General features: G+C 37.7%; 1 long non-coding RNA gene across 1 annotated transcript in view; it reads right to left on the bottom strand.

Moving 5' to 3' along the window:
- LOC117952712 overlaps positions 1 to 11,140 on the bottom strand; it is a 12,367-nt gene extending 1,227 nt beyond the window's left edge. The window contains exons 1-2 of the long non-coding RNA XR_004658480.1: positions 10,604 to 11,140; positions 2,212 to 2,216 (exon numbers count right to left, since the gene is read on the bottom strand). This is a non-coding gene — a long non-coding RNA (uncharacterized LOC117952712). The remainder of the gene's footprint in view (positions 1 to 2,211; positions 2,217 to 10,603) is intronic.
- Between the last annotated feature and the right edge of the window lie 1,706 nt (positions 11,141 to 12,846).

The raw sequence follows: 12,846 nt of genomic DNA, 5'->3' as shown, positions 1-12,846 counted from the left end.
AGAGAGAGAGAGAGAGAGAGAGAGAGAGAGAGAGAGACATGACCATCCCACTGTCTAGCGGAGGTGGCCATGAGAGAGAGAGAATTCAACTTTATTTATAGTGCTTAATCACAACAACAGTTATCTCTTTGCCTATAGCGGCGTAACTAAGGGATGGTTTCAGGGCTTTTACCGAACCAGCCCTAACTATAGGCTTTATCAAAGAGGAAAGTCTTAAGCCTACTCTTAAATGTGGAGACGGTGTCTGCCTCCTGAACCCAAACTGGAACCTGGTTCCACAGGAGAGGAGCCTGATAGCTAAACGCTCTGGCTCCCGTTCTACTTTTAGAGACTCTAGTAAGCACCAGTAACCCTGCATTCTGGGAGCGTAGTGCTCTTGTAGGGTTGTAAGGTACTATGAGCTCTTTAAGATAAGATGGTGCCTGACCATGAAGAGATTTGTAGGTCAGGAGAAGGATTTTAAATTCTATTCTGGTTCTTACAGGAAGCCAATGCAGAGAAGCTAAAACAGGAGAGATGTGATCTCTTTTCTTGGTTCCTGTCAGAATACGTGCTGCAGCATTCTGGATCACCTGAAGACTCTTTATGGACTTTTTTGAGCAGCCTGATAATAAAGAAATGCAGTAATCTAGCCTAGAAATAACAAATACATGGACTAGTTTTTCCGCATCATTTTTAGACAGGATATTCCTGATTTTTGCAATATTACGTAAGTGAAAAAAGGGAATCCTTGAAGTTTGCTTTATGTGAGAATTAAAGGACATGTCCTGATCAAAGATCCAAGAGATCCAGCTCCAAGATTCCTCACAGTGGTGCTGGAGAGCAGGGTAATGCCATCCAGAGTAACTATCTCTTTGGATAATGCGTCACAGAGGTGCTAGGGCCCCAGTGCAATAACTTCAGTTTTATATGAGTTTAACATTAGAAAATTACAGGTCATCCAGGTTTTAATATCCTGAAGGCACATTTGAAGTTTAGCTAACTGATTAGCTTCATCCAGCTTGATCGACAGATATAATTGAGTATCATCTGCATAACAATGAAAGTTTATGGAGTGCTTCCTAATAATACTGCCTAAAGGAAGTATATATAAAGTAAACAGGATTGGACCGAGCACAGATCCTTGTGGGACTCCATGACTAACTTTGGCGTGCACGGAGGATTCATCGTTAACATGAACAAACTGAGATCGTTCTGATAAATAAGACTTAAACCAGCTTAGAGCCGTCCCTTTAATGCCAATTAAATGTTCCAATCTCTGTAATAAGATATGATGGTTAATGGTATCAAATGCAGCACTAAGATCTAGTAACACAAGTACAGAGATAAGTCCTTTGTCTGATGCAATTAGGAGATCATTAGTAATTTTCACAAGTGCTGTCTCTGTGCTATGATGAACTCTAAATCCTAACTGAAAATCCTCAAATAAGCTGTTACTATGCAGAAAGTCACACAGCTGTTTGGCGACTGCTTTCTCAAGAATCTTAGAGAGAAATGGAATGTTGGATATAGGTCTATAGTTGGCTAAAACATCTGGATCAAGGTTGGGCTTTTTTAGAAGAGGTTTAATTACAGCTACTTTAAAGTGCTGTGTTAACTTTAGTTAAGTTATTTTTGGAATTTATGGTCAATAAACCTAATCAATAAACCTAATTTTTAGTCATTATACTCAATGTTTGAGTTTGAGTTAGAATAGCAGAAATTAAGAATTATTTAGACTAAAATTAAAGGAATATATGTTGATGGATAATCACAGTATGGAATATGTCAACATTTTTTCCCCAAATGCTTTAAAATGTAATAAGACTCCCCAAAATTGATGAAAGTAGAGATTTGTACTTGCCAAGGAGTGTTGTGTGGAATCAATCATGTTGTTTTGGGTAATTAAAAAGAATATTGATAGGGGAAAACGGGTCCTACCTGTACGGCGCCCCTGGGGATTGGTTATGGTTGGGTAGGAATGTCAGGGCGAGCCAATCAGGGATTCCCCTACAATCTAGCAAAAAAAAGACCTGCAATGTTTGTTAGTACTATAACAAAAAACTGAAGAAAATATGAGTTTTAATGAATCAACCAGATAAGACTGACATAGTTCTACTGAGACCTTTTGATAAGACCGATAAAATGTGTCTTTTCCAGGATCTTACATGGTGCCAAGCAGAGAAAAACGTAATAATAATAATAATATTCAGTTACATATTTTGGAAACACAATGGCTTACGTTGGATTTGCAAGCTTCCCAAGTGCATTCCTTACATTTTGTGCAGCTTATTGTGAATTGAATTGTTTTTCTACAAGTTAGGAGAAGCCAGATGGAGACGGATGGAAGAGATCCATTTTGGACTAATCCATTATGTAATCTATTTTGTCCGGAGGGATTTACTGAACTGATTACGGATTAGCTTTTGGCAGGGAAACTATCGTAGATACGTTCAGTTTTAAGGCGCTGACGCACCACCACGGGCCAAGGTTGGTGACTCAAGTCTGTTCGTCGTGCTCCAGGCTGTCATCCGTTGGGGGGCCGTCGGCATCCATTTGGGCCAATTTGACTTGTTGAATTGGACTGACTCAATGACCAAACTGGTTGGTGGAGTGCTATCCCTTGACTAGAGAATCAGTGCACTTATGTCAACCCTCATGTTGTCCTAAAGTCAATTTGACCCGTTTTCCTATATCAATGTTCTTTTTAATTACCCAAAATAACATGATTGATTCCACCCAGTGCTCTTTGATGAGTACAAACCATTGCTTTTTCATTAATTTTGGGGATTCTTATTCAATTTTATAGCATTTGCAAAAAACAAACTGAAGTGTTTTTGAATTGTATTTTAGTATTGAGTAAAAGTTAAAATATTCCAGTCTGTGATTATCCATCAACATCCTTTCCTTTAATTTTAGTCTAAATAATTCCTAATTTCTGCTTTTCTAACTTAACATTAGTTACAATTTCCAAAAAAATAGGTTACCTAATTGTTGGTCTACGGGTCAAATTTGACCCCTTTTCAAAAAGTTTCTAATCACAAATTTGGGTTTCTTTCAAACAAATCGTCCAAAAAAGTAAAGTGGATGTTTCCCAACAATTCTCCTCACAAGTTGAGTCAATAATCAGATCACTACTTTCTTTGAATTTGTTTTTTTGAAAAGCCAAACAACATCCCCGTCTAAGCTGTGTTTCACTTTCCCTCTAACATTATTATAAACATGATAAAGTCACCTGGAGTCGGTCAATACCATAGACCGTTAAAATTAAAAGACCAAAAGCCATATTAGGCCAGACCAGTGGCAAAGACAACGCAGGCTGCTCTGTTTTCTCCCCACCATGACGTCATGCAATGCATTGTGGGGGGGAAAAGGAAACACTGTAAAATCGTGCCTACTTTTCTTATTATATTCAGTTTGGCGATGTCCAACACCATTAAATACAATTGATAACATTTCAAATATGTATTACAAACGAGCATATTGCACAAATTCGTTGCAAAATTAAACTTGCAATATGGGCTTTAAGCATGTGTAGGCAGAAAGACAGATGGTTGCCAGCTGTGATGCTGCAGGGATGTCTGGGCGTGTACAGTATGCTCATATAGTTATTAATGAAGTATGTATTATTATTATTACATAACAGACGCAGTTAGGGAGGATTTCTGCATCAAAGCCCTAAAATATTTTTGTGTGTATGTGTCTCAGTGTGTGTGTGAGTGTGTGATTGTGTGTCCCAATTTGTGTGTATGTCTGTGTTTGGAGAATGTCTCTGTATGTGTGTTTGTGTTTGTGTGTGTGTGCGTGTCTGAGGGTTTGTGTGTGTGTGTGTGTGTGTGTGTGTGTGTGTGTGTGTGTGTGTGTTTGTGTGTGTTCACAGATGCAGTTAGGAAGGATTTCTGCATCAAAGCCTTGAAATGAGTGTGTGTGTGTGTGTGTGTATATGCGTGTGTGTGTGTGTATATGTTTGTGCATGTATGTGTGTGCCTATCTCAGTTTGTGTGTGTGTGTGTATGTATGTGTGTGTGCGTGTATGTATGTGTGTGTAAGTGTATGTATGTTCCGGTGTATTTTATTAACTTCAGGATCTCAGAGAAACATCTAACGTCTCATTTTCTGCCTCATTGAGAACCATTTTTCAATGATTTAGATGATGAAGACATTTCCCATGCAGCTGAAACATCTTCTAAGAGTCCGTAAAGCTGCGCAGGTTGTGGCTGAAGATTAATTTATCACAAGGTCTTTGGGGGTGAGATAGCTGTTCTGATTTAGAACAAGAACATAAAAAAGAATTTTCTCACTTGCTAAATTATCTTTTAAATTGACTAATAATATATATGTAATTCATGGCTCAATTGAGACAGGATCACAACTGAATTTTTACATCATTAAAGTCCCATTATGGCAAATGGTATGCCAGTTTTGGCAAATCCAACACAATAAGTATTTGAACACTCTGCTATTTTGCAAGTTCTCCCACTTAGAAATCATGGAAGGGTCTGAAATTGTAATTGTAGGTGCATGTCCACTGTAAAAGACATAATCTAAAATAAAATATCCAGAAATCACAATGTATGATTTTTTTACTATTTATTTGTATGTTACAGCTGCAAATACGTATTTGAACATCTGTCTATCAGCTACAATTCTGACCCTCAAAGACCTGTTAGTCTGCCTTTAAAATGTCCACCTCCACTCCATTTATTATCCTAAATTAGATGCAACTGTTTGAGGTTGTTAGCTGCATAGCTCCAGTCCACCCCATTCAATCGGTAAGAATCCAATTACTAACATTGCCAAGACCAAAGAGCTGTCCAAAGACACTAGAGACAAAATTGTACACCTCCACAAGGCTGGAAAGGGCTACGGGGAAATTGCTAAGCGGACTGGGGCTCCATGCAAGATCTCACCTCGTGGGTTCTCAATGATCCAAAAAAAGGTGAGAAATCAGCCCAGAACTACACGGGAGGAGCTGGTCAATGACCTGAAAAGAGCTGGGACCACTGTTTCCAAGGTTACTGTTGGTAATACACTAAGACGTCATGGTTTGAAGTAATCCATGGCACGGAAGGTTCCCCTGCTTAGACCAGCACATGTCAAGGCCCGTCTTAAGTTTGCCAATGGCCATTTGGATGATCCCGAGGAGTCATGGGAGAAAGTCATGTGGTCAGATGAGACCAAAATTGAACCTTTTGGTCATAATTCCACTAACCGTGTTTGGAGGAAGAAGAATGATGAGTACCATCCCAAGAACACCATCCCTACTGTGAAGCATGGGGGTGATAGCATCATGCTTTGGGGGGGATTGTCTGCACATGGGACAGGGTGACTGCACTGTATTAAGTAGAGGATGACCAGGGCCACATATTGAGAGATTTTGGGGAACAACCTCCTTCCCTTAGTTAGAGCATTGAAGATGGGTTGAGGCTGGGTCTTCCAACATGACAATGACCCGAAAAACACAGCCAGGAGAACTAAGGAGTGGCTCTGTAAGAAGCATATCAAGGTTTTGGCGTGGCCTAGCCAGTCTCTAGACCTAAACCCAATAGAGAATCTTTGGAGGGAGCTTGAAATAGCGACAGCCCAGAAATCTCTAGAGAAGATCTGTGTGGAGGAGTGGGCCAAAATCCCTTCTGCAGTGTGTACAAACCTGGTGAAAAACTACAGGAAATGTTTGACCTCTGTAATTGCAATTAAAGGCTACTGTACCAAATATTAACATTGTTTCTCAGGTGTTCAAATACTTATTTGCAGCTGTATCATACAAATGAATAGTTAAAAAATCCTACATTGTGATTTCTGGATTTTTTTTGTTGATTATGTCTCTCACAGTGGACATGCACCTACGATGACAATTTTAGACCGTTCCATGATTTCTAAGAGGGAGAACTTGCAAAATAGCTGGGTGTTCAAATACTTATTTTCCTCACTGTATATATGTATGTATGTTAACGCCAAGTTGTGATGTCATGTTGATTTGAAGGATGTTTTTCTCCTCCAAGCTTGTGAAATATTCAGATCACCGACAATGTTCAGCGTGATCTTTGTCCAGAGGCTCGGCTAATTTCCAGTTATTTTTTTATTGCAGAGACTGTGATATTTGTTCTCGTTACACATACACAAAAACACACCTACTGACACACCCACACACAGACACACACACACACACACACAGACACACACACACACACACGCACACAGGTACTAACACACACATACAAACGCACACAAACACACTCACATATATATATAATAATAATAATAGTAACAATAATAATAGTAATGGTAATGATAATGGTAATAATAATAACAGTTAAAAAAAAAACAATTATTGTTATTAATAATACTACTTCTTCTTCTCTGCTGCATTTTCATCAACGAACTCACCCAATCTGCTTATATTTACAAATGTTGTATTACATTATTTACTCTGCATTCTTACATCTCGGCCAGTTAAAGCGGCCAGTCATTCCAACATGCTGACAGCACATTTTCCTCAGTGACGGGAACACATACAACTCACACACACTTCTATCTGGGCAGTCGGTGCGCTATGTGTGCCTCAGCCAACATTTGCTCTGTTTCTGGCCAATCCTACGGAGAAACAGATTTATTTTCATTAATACAGATCTGTTTTTATTTAAAGCGGCTGAACAGGAGCAGTGTGTCTGTGTGTGTGTTTCCTTATAAAGTCATGACGAGTTCTCATAAACGCTCAATAGAAACTCAAACAGGATTAACCCTGCTGTGATCCTCAGGTCAAATTTGACCCTTTAAAAAACGTCAGTATATCAGAAATTTGGCATTTTTAACTAAATTACCACAAAAAATTATGGATTCCATACAACGCTCTTTGCAAATACAATTAATCACTTTCATTGAATTTTGAATGTAAATTGAAATGGTTTCAAATCAGCATCCTTACAAACTCATCCACACAACATACACTCCTCTGATCTTAACTATTAGTCCAAATAATTCATAATTTCTGCTTTTTTAACTCAAATATTAGGTATAATTCTATATAAATGAGGGTTATTGACCATGGATCCAATAAAGTAGTGTAAAACTATTGGTAGTAAGGTGGTGGTTGTGAAATCAAAAAAATAATAATGCATTGAAAATGGCAAATGTTGAATAAATGGTAAAGAGATGACATGTTCTGCTCTGATGAGCATCCACTTATTCCTGCTGTTTAACATTGAAACATAAGGTACAAATTTACAAATATGTACCTTATACGTCAGAAAATCCACACTGAACAATGGAAGGTGCATAAATGTACCTTAAAGGTGCATAATTGTACCTTCAAGATACATTTTTGTACTTTAAACCTCTTTAGAGACACTTGAAAATATATGATTTTCTCGCCTACATTTTTACCCTTAAGAAATTGCTGCAGTTTCCACATGCTTTGGCCCTCTGGGATGACCCTGAGTTCATTGGGAAGTTAACACTCTCAATTTGTTGTTTCTAGTGGCAGTGTGACACTAGGCCTTACTGACACAGAGCTACAGAGGTTAGAACACAGAATTTCTATTTCCGTCCAAGTAAATCATCTGAAAAATTAATAAAAAGCACTACTGTAAGCATATTACATGGGCTATATACTAAAATAGTACCCTAGCCACATGTCCCAACTTAGAACAGAAAAGATCCAGAAAAAAATGAGTTATAAAATTGATTTTATATGAATGTATTTCTACACATATGTCTGTGCGTTTGTCTTATTTCTTATTTCTAAAAAAGCCAAAAAAGTGCTAAATACAAAACTTCTGAAATACAAAAACACATCCACATCACTCACAGATATGCCTGAAAGTACATACATAGATTTATAGAAATAAGTAATCATAATTTGATGAAATGTTGAAATGCCATAAGAAGGCCTTATTTTTGCTTTGAGACAGCTGGAGGCATCACAGGGTAAGGTTTTTCTGGCCATGTCTGGTATCATTCAACTCGTCTTCTTATTGGCTACACAGGGATGCCAGTTTTATGACTTCTTCTTATAAGTGGTTGGATCTACTGTCAATCTTTCCCACGTGGGCCCAATGGCGACTGTGCGATATCATTGGCTTAGCTTGAGGGTATCTCTTGATAGGCTGATGCTATTGGCTGGGAACAAGGTTCATTGGAATCTGCAGACGCCACAGAGTCTATTGGTGTGTTGAGTTGCTTTCTAGCCCGCACAGGGAAAAAGTTACAAGCAATAAAAACGACGAAAATTATGAACTAGAATCTAGATTTCTCCACGTCGAAACTTGGCCAGAAACTACAAGATTGTGAGGGGACCAGATAATTAAGGATTACAAGGCTTGGATATTCTAATCCCTTGGAGTGTTGACGATGTAGGAAAACAAGGTTTTTGTCAATCTTTCACCACTGTGATTAAAGACACGAGGAGACAGGTAGGAAAACACACTCGATTATACTCAAATCTTTCTGTCTTTCTTTACTTCAGAACGTGATTATAACCGCTGTAGGTCACCTTATTGGTTTGTGTGTGGGCTCGATGGAATCATGATACTTTAAGCTTTTAAATGATGTATGGCATGAGTGTGTTTATGACGGTTTAATACTTACAATTTATGAGGAAAGTCAGCACTTACGAAAAACGGCGAGTTTACTTCCCGTGGACGGGACCTGTGGTCCCATCACGTTAAAGGGAACATTTTCTAAGTTTGTACCTTAGGGAACAAAAACGGACCTGTATTGTACCTCTTTTTTGACAGTGTGTGTGTGTGTGTGCGTCTGTGTGTGTGTGTGTTATGGTGTGAGCCTGTGTACGTGCATGTGTGTGCGTCTGTGTCTCTTTTGTTAAGACAGCGGAGCCTGCCGTGAACGGACAGGCTGGTAAGCAGGGGCACCGATGCTTTCCACATCCTCATGGACAATACAGGGGATTTATTCTGAGGAGGGTATAGCTGTTGTGTACTGTGCTTTTAAAACTTTGAATACTTTAGAAAAAAAAAGTTTTGTAAATATTTTTCAATAAAAGGGTTTAAAATTATTTTTTATGTAAGAAAGAAAAAAAGCAGCACTTTACAAAGTACATTACTGAATTACCTTTTGGATCAATTTAAAACACTAAACTTCCAGTAGGAATGATGAATCAAAGAGGAAGCTCAATAAGCCAATGAATAACAACATCTTAGAGATATTTAGGTTTTATTAGCATATGGGTAAAATAAATCAGCATTTTTTGCAAAGTACTCCTGCACAAGGAAATACTGAACATTTTGATTCGGACTGAAAGATGATTCCTTCACTTGCCTCTGTTTCCGGGGCAATGTCTGACCTGTTGAAGGAACATAAAGAATTTGTGTCGGACATTTGATTTACAAATTACATCATGTGGGGGAAGAAAACGTGTATGTTTAAAAATGATCAAAAATAGAATTCTTCCTTGCCAAACGTTGACAGGGACAGCACACAATTAAATTAGTTTCACCATAGCTACATTTATTGTGATCGACAAAAAAAACATTTGGGCTTCCTAAATGTAGGTATTGAAACAATATTGCTTATACTGAGGTTGAAGGAGTAAGTAAAGTTAATTTTCACCTGCCACAACATTCCTGCCGTGCTACAAGCTAACAATCTAACTGTTAGACTTAGCAACAAGCTAACAAGCTAACTGTTAGACTTAGCAACAAGCTACAGAGTAAAATTAGATTTGCGCTATCACCAGTGATACTGTAACTATCGCTATCTTAGTTGTGTAGTTGTGTAAAATGAAACAAATCAAGCAGGGATACTTACATGTCAAGCAGAAATGTGGCTTGTTCTGAATCCGTGTTGAATCCTTCCAGGAGGCGTAGGTCCCTCCACCTCTGAATAGCCGCTTCGATGTTGACCCTTGTTTTATTTCGGGCTCAATTTAATTCTTTCTTTTTAGCTCGCTTTTTGTCATCGGTCTTCTTCTGTTTTATCCGTCTTTGTTTTCTGAGCAGGTGTCACTCGAGAAGTTGGGCAGTGCGTACAGGAGAATGATTGACACTGCTAAGACACTCCTCCTGGCTCTGATTGGCTGTTTCTTTCCGGGAGCGGTGTATTTCTGCAAGTGGCAGTGGGAGCACAGGGAGGAGCCACAGATTATCTGTCTCATATTCAGGACATAGTGACAGTTTTAACAAAAATGTAAAAAATACGTTTTTACAAATGTTACCTACTGAAGCTTTAACCCTTCAGAGATACAACTTTTTAAAACCTATTTAAGACGTTTCTGGTTCCCAGAAACAGCTACAACGTAGCTAGCGCTAAACCAGACTTAAAAAACAGTACTTTTAGCGTGTATCGAGCCAACACATTTTCACATGCAAATCGGTAAGGTATTTGTTTATTTCAATCAACACTAGAGTATTTCATGGTTGGAAAAGTCTAGAGAAGACAAAAATGTAAGCTGACAGATTGTACTCCTGTTCCTCTCCTTCCTTCCTGTCCTCCTCCTCTCAAAGTCTGTCTTATATGAGATAGCTGTTGGTGTTGAGGCCTGAGGTCAGTTGGGAGTCAGACAGTTGGTCAGTTAGTCAGTTAATCCTGACTGATAATTAAAATTTAGCAGCTGAGTCAATCTGAAAAATAACATGAGATCATTACAGTTGTTTGGGCCCTGTGCTACATGTTTATGGGCGTTGCCTAGCGTCTACGTCGGACAACTCTCCTACGTCTGTGTACGTGGGTGGACCTGCGGGTCCTCCTACGTCTGTGAACGGGGCGAGCGGCCTGTCTGCGTCTGCCTGGCATTGTCAAAAAACAACCTGATGGGAGTAACCTGATGGGTCTTTTTTATAGACCCTCATGACGATACTCTGTGATGTCACTGATGATGTCACAGTTTATGTGAGACATCATCATTTATGATCTCACAGAGACAACATACCTCGACTTCATTGATGATGTAACACGCTGCCTTCAGATGGGGTCAGGTAACAAATCCCTAGTGACATCACATTGACTGAGTAACAGGAATTTGACATTGTGAAAGAAACATGAAGCACAAGCATGAAACGACAGTTACCCTGAGTTCCTTTAAGCCATAGAATAATAAAAGAAGTTTATTAAATATTTAACATCAACATCATATTAGGTAAAGAAACCAGAACATGAACTGAGCAAGAACAGCGAGCCATCACTGTAATTTCCCCTTGCGGGATTAATAAAGTACACATTATTATTATTATTACTATTGTTATTATTATTGTTATTGTTGTCAATATTGATGGTTTTGTTATTATTGTTTTCGTTGTTGTTTTTATTTTTATTATTGTTGTTATGATTACAGTTGTTATTATTATTATTATCATCATCATCATCATCTAGTTCAAGTTCAATACCTTATTGCCATGTGAACACAGTTGACAGGAACATAGAAGACACACCATCACACAGACAGTCATTCAGACCAGTAAACAGATGAAAACACTTTGTACTATTGCAACTTCCCATAAAGTGTCTTGTGCAGTCTATAAAGTGCATTTAAATAAGGTGCATTCCTCTGATGAAGGCAATGAATGCGTTCCTCACACAAATCAACAGACTCAATCAACAACAGCAGTGCTTTGGGATTAATTAGTTTGAGACTTGTTTAATAGTATAAAAACAAAATCTCTTTTTCTGGGATTTGGGGGTTGTTTTGTGGCTCTGGTGCTTCCACACTTGGAAAAATAACTCTCCATGGTGTTTTGAGTAAGATCCGGTTTCTGAATGTCCTCTGTCTTTAGTCTCCGGTTGAGACGTCCCACTCTGTAGCTAAAAACAAGTGAGATAAAGATATCGTATTCGTAAAAAAGTGAACACGGAAATGATGTTGCCCATGTTAAAAAAAATATTCTAAATATCGATTTAACTTACCTGGTGGTGGTCAAATAGGGTTTAGTGAATGATTAAAGAATAAAAAATATAATTAAAATAAAGTTCCTTACCTAATGATGACATCACAGTCCATGTGACATCATCATTTCCTATCTCTGACCTCTGATCTTACAACATTGTGCTTTCAGATATAAAAAACTTGATTAGTCCTAGGACAGATTATATCACTTTCATCAATTATGTTGATGTTTTCATTTTCAGACATTCAAGATTCAAGATTTCTTTATTGTCATTCCACAGTACATTGTAGTATGAAATTACGTGCATTTTTAAGTTCACAGCTTAAAAATGTTGCACAGAAATAATTAAAACGCCGTAGAAAAACGAGATATTAGCTATATTATAATACATTTTAATAATAACACATTTCTTTATGGAGCGCTTTCAATTAAAGTGCTTTACAAAAAGAATACTATTAAAATACAAGCAGTACAATACTAATAATCATTATTTGTTATTAATAAAAATAAATAAAAATACTTATATGGGTGTGCAGAGCATTTTAAGTGATACATTTAAATATACAATGTCTAAAAAAACAAAAAAATATAAATATCTAGATATATACACTTGGGAGTATAAATATCCATATTTAAAAAAATTGAGAATAAGGTTCAGTCAGAACAGATAACAGATAAATACGTTATTCTTCTTATCCAGAATGAACACGCTAGATTTATGCTTTAAAATGTTACTAGCGTGTCTTCTGTGTGGTGTATCCGGTTTTTTTTGTATTCCCATGGTAACAGGTTAGAGCTTGCACAAGGCCTGCGTGACACGCACCCATGCTTAAGTTGATAAAAAAAAAACAAAAAAAAAATCTTTTGGATGTTGATTTTAATGCCCTATTACAAAAAATGTATGAAAATCCAATCTTCAAAGACACAAATTTTCTTAATGAATGAATAATGTATCATAGATAAAGAAATGTTCTTCCTTAAAATACAGTGGGCATAAGTACACACCCCCATGTTAAAATACAGGGGGCGT

The sequence above is a fragment of the Etheostoma cragini genome, chromosome 11, assembly GCF_013103735.1.
Source record: "Etheostoma cragini isolate CJK2018 chromosome 11, CSU_Ecrag_1.0, whole genome shotgun sequence".
Classification (NCBI taxonomy): Eukaryota; Metazoa; Chordata; class Actinopteri; order Perciformes; family Percidae; genus Etheostoma; species Etheostoma cragini.
This window is presented reverse-complemented; position numbering and strand designations above follow the sequence as displayed.